Raw genomic sequence first — 8,002 nt, 5'->3', positions numbered from 1 at the left:
TGTTACCCATGTAAGATGTATATGTCCACAAGGTTATCTAAATGTGACTCAAAAGGAGATGTGGATGGATATTTCTGGAATCTTGCCTACTTCTCTCCAAGGGAGAATTTGGTTTCTGCCTAGAGGGGAGCGGAAGAAGGAGCCATGAGGCTAGCCAAACTACTCTCTTCTAAAGGCATATGGGAATGGAATTATATTTATCTGACCTTTAAATATTGCTGGTCTAGAGCCACATATTTTAGGTTCAAACTGCTTTCCTGGTCACTATCTTTTTTTAAATTAAATTAATTTTATTTTCACAAAGATTTATCTCCTCTCTCTCCCACTTCCACTACCCTCTCCATTGAAAAAGAAAAAAAAGTATTTGCTTCAGCAGCACATATACTAAAATTGGAACGATACAAAGAAGATTAGCATGGCCCCTGTGCAAGGATAACATGCAAATTCGTGAAGCGTTCCATATTTTTTCTTTTGAGTAGTTGACGTGGAATTGAGAGCATGTGACAGCCAGTGTGGCCATGTCCTGGGGTTATCCTGTTTACAAATAAATGTTCTGAATTTAACCTGCAAAAAAAAACCTGCTTTGAATATTATAGTCAAATAAAACAAATTCCTACATTGGCTATGTTTAAAAAAAACATATTCATGAATTTGCCTTTTGGGTCTGTTACTTATCTGAAGGTGGGTCCACATGTTTCATCATGAGTCCCCTGGAAACATGGTTGGTCATTACACTCATCAGAGTTCCTAATTCTTTCAAAGTTGTTTGTCTTTACAAAATTGTTTTCACTGTAAAAATTCTTCTGGTTTTGCTCACTTCACTCTGCATTAGTTTATGTGAGTCCTCTCAGGATTCTCTGAAATCATCTCCTCTATAGTTTCTTATAGCACAACTGTATTCTACACCATTACATGCTATAACTCGTTCAACTATTCCCCAGGTGATGGACAGGCCCTTAATTTCCAATTCTTTGCCACCACAAAAAGAGCTACTATAAATATTGTTGTACAAATAGGTCTTTTTCCTCTTTCTTCTATCTCTTTGGGATATAGACCTAGTAGTGGTATCAGTAAGTCCAAGGGTATACACAATTTAAAAGTTTTGGGGCCTAGTTATTATTATTTTCCAGAGTTGCTGGACCAGTTCACAGCTCCACTAACAGTACGTGAACAGAGCTGTTTTCCCAGGACCCCTCCAGCATTTGGTATTTTCCTTTTTTGCCAACTTTACCAATTTGATGGATATGAGGCGGAACCTCAGAGTTATTTTACTTTGCATTTCTCTAATTAGTAGTGATTTAAAGCACCCCCCATGGCTATTGGCACCTTGAATTTCTTCCTCTAAAAACTGTTTCTATTCCAGGGGTGGGGAACCTGTGGCCTTGAGACCACATGTGGCCTTCTAGGTCCTTGGGGGGGGCGCCTTTTGACTGAGGCCAAGTTTGACAGAACAAATCTTTTTATGAAAAAGATTTATTCTGTTAAGTTTGGATTCAGTCAATGGGCTGCACTTAAGGACCTAGAGGGCCACATGTGGCCTTGAGGCCACAGGTTCCCCACCCTTGGCCTATTTAAATCTTCTATTAGTCAATTGGGGAATGCTGGCCACTATCTCTTAAAAGGGAAGCAGTAACCCAAGCTGCTCTACCAGCAGGCTTGAGTCCTTCCCACCAAACACTTAATTACATAAAAGACCATGGCCAGGAGCAAGGAAACTCATTTATCTCAGCAGATAGCAAACAAATCAGAGAAGTTCTGCAGATTAGAGTATATCAGGAAATATACAAGAGTGAATGATCACTGGAAGTACAATATCTCAGATAAACCAAGAGGGAGGCCCTAAGCTAACCCAAGGGGAAACTCCCAGAAATCTCTAGGGAAGCAAGCTAGAAATCGGGAACATGGTAGGGTATGGCCACTTCCTAGTCTTTTTTTTTCCCTTATTCCTTGAGTCTCTCCCTGAAGAGAATCTGGAACCATGTATGTCTCTTTAGAAGATACTAAAAAGAAGATTGTCTCTTTCTCCAAATCTCTCTCATCAACTCCATCCCTTACAAAGGTATACAGTATCAAGTCATCATTCCTTCCGCCAGTCCACACTCACACATAAGGAGCAGCATGAAAAATATTAAAATGCAAAATCATAAAATATTCAATATTTAAAGAGCCATAACTCATGATGAATTAGGCACACTTGTAACATTATGATTTTTAAATTATTTAAATGCAAATCGTGCTTTCAAAACAGTTAAATTACAGCCATACCATGTAATTAAAGGAGTCAAAGGTGCAGCATAAATATTGTTGGATAATTATAATGGTCTTTGGTAAGATGGAGGAACCAATGAATCTGTATGCTAAGACAAGTATAGGAGGAGAATATAGATACTACTGGCATTTATACGACAAAATAAATATTAATATTAAGTACCTACTATGAGCAGTACAGTAGGTGTAAATTAATATGTTCGTATTGTTAATAATGAACCACAACCTGAAAACAGTTCTACCAGGCCACTAACACCAATAGATAATGAATAGCAATTACTACGTCACAACCTGTAAATAAAAGTATAAATTTTAGCCATTAAAAAACTATATACACTACATACAAATGGGAATACAAAGGCAAACAGGTTGAGTGACATGGCCAAGGTCACACAGATAGTAACATCTGAGGTGGGATTTGAAACCAAGATTTCTGACTCCAAGTCTAGGGTTCTATTTTCTATATGTACTACTTTTCTTTTTTTTGTTACATTTTAAGTTTCTAACTGTCTCCCTCCCTCCCCACCCCACACTAGAGAAGGCCACCATTTAACACAAATACATATGTATATACATGTATTTATTTATGCATATATATATGTAAGACCATACCATGCATACTTCTATTTATCTATTCTTTCTCTGAAGGTAGATAGCATCTTCCTTCATAGGTCCTTTGTAGTTGATTTGAGTATCTATAATCTTCAAAATAGTGTAGTCATTCCCAGTATTATTCATATGCTGCCTTTCTTGATGATTGTTTATATCTAGGCTCCCCAGGTAATAGTGGTACTGGTGGAAGAGTTTGAAGCCATGCTGCTTCTCTCCATTTCCCTCCAACCTCCCCTCTCCCTGCTTATTTTTCCCTTCCTCATCCATCTAACCCCCTTTTCCCCTTTCTCCTCCCCTCTTCATCTCCATTTCTTTCACTCTCTTTCTTCCCCTCCATTCTTTTTCTCTCTTTTCCCTCTTCTCCTCCCCCTCCTCCACCAGAAAGCAGAAGTGACTTGTCCGAAGTCATACTAGCTAGTAGGTGGCAAAGAGGGACTAGAATATTCATCAGAATTCAAATCTGAAAAGGACATTAGAAACCATCTCTAGTTTTACAGAGGAGGAAACAGACCCAGAGAGGGGATGTGATTTGCTCAGGATCACACAGATAGGAAGAAACAATACTAGGATTCAAACCCAGATCCTTTGAGTCTATATTCAATGTTCTTTTGGTTATAATGTTCTGCGTCTTTTTCTTAGTCTAAACCAAGTGTTCATTGGCTGCTGAGCCAGAAAAAGTGATGTCAGTGGATGTGTAAAAAGGAAGAGACTGCTTCTAGCTCCCTCTCTTGCATAAGATAGGGGCTAGGAGATGGAGAAGAGGCAGTCCACTTCCCCCTCCCCGCCCAAAGACACTCCCATATGGACCATGGACCAACTATGCCAATTTGTACCTGGGCCCCAGTCTGCCTTTTCCAATGAATGTTTCCTTTCCTCAATAGGCGATCAAACGCTGTTTTCAAGGTGGACATGTGCAGGCTTGAAGACAAGCCTATGAGCTCAAGAGCTGTGGAGGTCCCAAAGCCAATGACTGGCAAGGGAAACTTCTGCATCAGAGAAGAAAACAACCAACAAGAGCAAGAACCCAAGATTTTGGCATGGTTTTCTAGAAGATATAGATTTCAAGGGATATACCAAAGAGTAGAGGTGAAATTCAAACTGCCTAATCAGCAATCATTCCTAAAAAGTGCTTCATGTTTATGTAATAGGGCAACTTGTCAATGAGGGCCAAGTTATCGGAGCACCCTTAGATTTGTCTTCCCTGCTGTATTATATAGAACATGCTCAGGTACTCCCTGTCTAGTTCTAGTTTAACATATGGAACTTTGAGAGTCTGTTTCTAGCCATGTAGAACTGAAGGGCTGGTATTATGGGATAATGAAAAGTCTTCAAATGAGCTATGGGGCCACAAAAACTGATGACTCAGGAGGTGCTGAGCCAGAACTGAGTTCATATACAAAAGGGATGACTGGACTCTATTCCTTCTTTTTTTAATTTGTTCTTCTGGCTTTTTTAAATTACAGTATTTGTTGATATCTTGCTTTCCCCTTTTGTTAATTAACATGTTTAGAAATATAAATTCTCCCATGAGCACTGTTTCATCTGAATCCTCCAAAATTTTGTTATGCTGTCTCATTCTCATCATTTGCTTTAATAAAAGTATTTATTGTTTCTATGGTCTGTTTTTTATCCATAATTCTTTAGGGCTATATTATTTAGTACTCATTTAAGTCTCAATCCTTTCTCCAAATTATGCTGTTGTCAGCAAAGAATGTACTTAATATCTCTGCTTCTATGAGTGTTTTCGAGTGTTTATGCTCTAGAATATGGTAAAATGTTGTAAAGGTGCCACACGAAGCAAAGAAATATGTATGATCTTTACAATTGCCATTCAGTAATCACCAGAGGTCTATCACATTTAACTTTTCAAAACTTCTATTCAAATCTCAACTTCTTTCTCATTTATCTTTTAATAGATTTTTCTAAGTCTGAAAGGAACAAGTTAAGATCTCTATTAATAATTGTTTTGCCCTTTATTTCTTCCCATAGTTGAATTATCTCTTCCTTTAGGCATTTAGCTGTTATTTCATTCAGTGAATATATGTTTGCTATTGTTATTATGTGATTTCTCTGCTTGACCTTTTTTAACCATGTCTATTTTTAATGTTATGTTGCCTAAGATCATGACTACTATCTTTCCTTTTTGCGACTTCAGCTTAGGCAAAACATGTTCTACTCCAGCCCTTCCTCTTTACTCTTCAAATCTCAGGGTTTTTTTAAGATAAGTCATATTCAGTTGTAAGCCTTTTTCTTTTGCCATGTGGCATATCATTCCAAGATTTCTTTTCCTTAAGATTAATACTGCCAAATCTTCACTGTGGCAACCTTGATTCTTGGTCTCTTTTTGCCTGACCACTGGCAGTAATTTTCTTTGACTTGAAAACTTTAGATTTTAGTTATTATATTTCTGCATGTTTCCAATTTGGGATTTCTTTCAGAAAGTGATCAGTAGATTCTATTTTCACTTTGCCCTCTGACTCTAATAGTTTAAGGTAGTCTTCTTTATGATTTCATAAGATATGTTACCCAAGTTTTTTGTTTAATTACAGTTTTTAGAGTCCAAGCTAGTCACTTAGCTTCCTCCATTTTATATAAGGGAGGAACTGAAACCACCTCATATTAATTTAGTTCTCATACTTTAATTACATGATAACATATCTCAACAGCTCAGGGAGCAGATCCAAGGTGATGGAGGACAGGCAGCAACCCAGCCGACCTCTCCCAACATTCCCCTCCAAACAACTTTAAAATGATGCCTCAAATCAAATTTTGGAGCAGCATCAGAGCCAACAAAAAGTCAGAGGGAGATATTTTCCAGCCTAAGACAACTTAGAAAGTTGGCAAGAGAGGTCTGTGACATCGAGGTGGGGTCTGGCTTGGAGCCCGGCATCAGCAACAACAGTGGGCCTTGGAGGCAGCTGCAACAGAGTCAGCAGCAGCAGTGTCAGGAGTTCTCAGCCCATAGATGGTAAGGCAGTCAGACAACTGGTCAGAAAAAGATTACAGGGGATCCTTTGCTGGCATGAGGTGAAACTGGCACTAATTGGCAATTGTATTACCTATATGTAGTTCTGGGTCAAAGTTCCAAGGCAGAGAGGAGTACTTGTAATCCATCACAAGGGAGCAGGGGCCCTGGTCCAGGGCCAAGATTAGCACTAGCATTTGTGGCTGCAGGAAAGCAGGGGCCCTTCCTGGGTAAAGAACAGGAGAACAGTGACCACACCTCATCATACCACCTTGGAAGCACCAAAAATTTGCAGACCCCCAAATCTGGCTCTGAAAACAGCAACACGACAAAAATTCTAAAGCTTGGAACAGTGTTCCCTCCACCCTGGGAGCAGAGCCCAACTTTAACATAAAGTAAGAAATAGGCTTAGAAAAAATAAGCAAACAAAAAAAAGAAAGAACTTGACCATAAAAAGCTACTATGGTGGCAGGGAAGACCAAGACAAAAACTCAGAAGACAAAAACATAAAAACAGCTACAACCACAGCCTCAAAGGAAAATGTTAATTGGACCTAAGTCCAAGAAGAATTCTTGGGAGAGTTAAAGAAAAAGACAAGAGGAGTAGATGAAAAAATGGGGAAAAGAAATGAGTGATACAAGAAAATTATGAAAAGAGACTTAAAATTTGACAAAAGAGGTACAAAAAATTCTGAAGAAACAACACTTTAAAAAACAGAATTGGCCCAATGGTAAAAGAGGCACAAAAATTCACTGAAAAAAGAACTACTTAAAAAGCAGCTTTAATGAAATGGAAAAAGAGGTACAAAAGCTCACTGAAAAAAATAATTCCTTGAAAATTAGAATTGGGACAGTGAAGGCTAATGACTTCAAAAAACAATAAAAGAAGGTCAAAAGAATAAAAAAAATAGAAGAAAATGTGAAATATCTCATTAGACATAGTTCCAAATTGCTCTCCAGAATGGTTGGATCAGTTCACAACTCCAACGACAGTGCATTAGTGCTCCAATTTCCCCAGTCTTGTCTGGGCCCAGTGCCATTTCTTTTTTTCTATCATATTAGCCAGTCTGAAAACTGCCAGAAGAAGAAATTAAAGCTATATATAGTCATATGAAAAAATGCTCTAAATCACCTTTGATTAAAGAAATGCAGATTAAAACAACTCTGAGGAACCGCTTCACATCTATCAGAAATGCTGGAGGGGTTGAAGGAAAATAGGCACACTAATAAACTGTCAGTGGAGTTATGAGCTACTCCAATCATTCTGGAAAACAATTTGGAACTATGCCCAAAGGGCTATAATACTGTGCATACCTTTTGATACAGGAATATCATTACTAGTATCCAAAAGAGATCAAAGAAAAAGGAAAGGGATCTATACCTACAAAAATATTTATAGCGGCTCTTTTTTGTGGTGGCAAAGAATTGGAAACTGAGGGAATGCCAATCAGATGGGGAATGGATAAACAAGTTGTAGTATATGATTGGGATGGAGTATTATTGTACTATAAGAAATGATGAGTGGGTGGATTTCAGAAAAACCTGCAAAGACTTACAGGAACTGATGCAAAGCGAAATGAGAAGAACCAGGACAACATTGTACATATACCGAACAATGACTGACTGTGAATGCCTTAGCTATTTTTAGCAATACAATGATCCAAGAAAATTCCAAAGGACTCATGATGAAAACATACTATCTACCTCAAGAGACAGAGAACTGATGAACTCTGAGTGCAAATTGAAGTATAACTTTCCAGCTTTCTTTATTTTTTATTGGTTTTTTAATGATGCGATCAATGTGGAAGTATGTTTTACATAATTTCACATGTATAATTGATATAATTTTGCTTGCTTTCTCAGGAGGTGGGGGAGGGGTGGAAGGAAGAGAGAATTTGGAACTTAAAATTCAAAAAGAAAAGAATGTTTAAAATAAAAAATATATATTTTAAAAGCAGTTCAAAATACCTTAGACTAAGTGTGAAAAGTCTTTAAAAGTCATTTAATGAAGTTTAATAATGACAAACAGAAACTTGATTCCAATAATCTGAAAACTTTGGTCACATCTCCAGGAATCATCTATATAAATTATCAGAGAGTTAGGAATGAATATGAATTCTAGAGATTGGAGCTTGTGGCTTTCCAGCACATTCCTGAA

General features: G+C 37.7%; 1 non-coding gene across 1 annotated transcript; it reads left to right on the top strand.

Moving 5' to 3' along the window:
* The first annotated feature begins 364 nt into the window (after positions 1–364).
* LOC118833108 lies at positions 365–467 on the top strand. Its single transcript, XR_005009281.1, has one exon. It is a non-coding gene; the product is annotated as a U6 spliceosomal RNA (small nuclear RNA).
* Positions 468–8,002: the final 7,535 nt, after the last annotated feature.

Source organism: Trichosurus vulpecula, assembly GCF_011100635.1.
Source record: "Trichosurus vulpecula isolate mTriVul1 chromosome X unlocalized genomic scaffold, mTriVul1.pri SUPER_X_unloc_1, whole genome shotgun sequence".
NCBI lineage: Eukaryota > Metazoa > Chordata > Mammalia > Diprotodontia > Phalangeridae > Trichosurus > Trichosurus vulpecula.
Note: the sequence above shows the minus strand (reverse complement) of the source record. Positions and strands in the feature narration are given on the sequence as shown.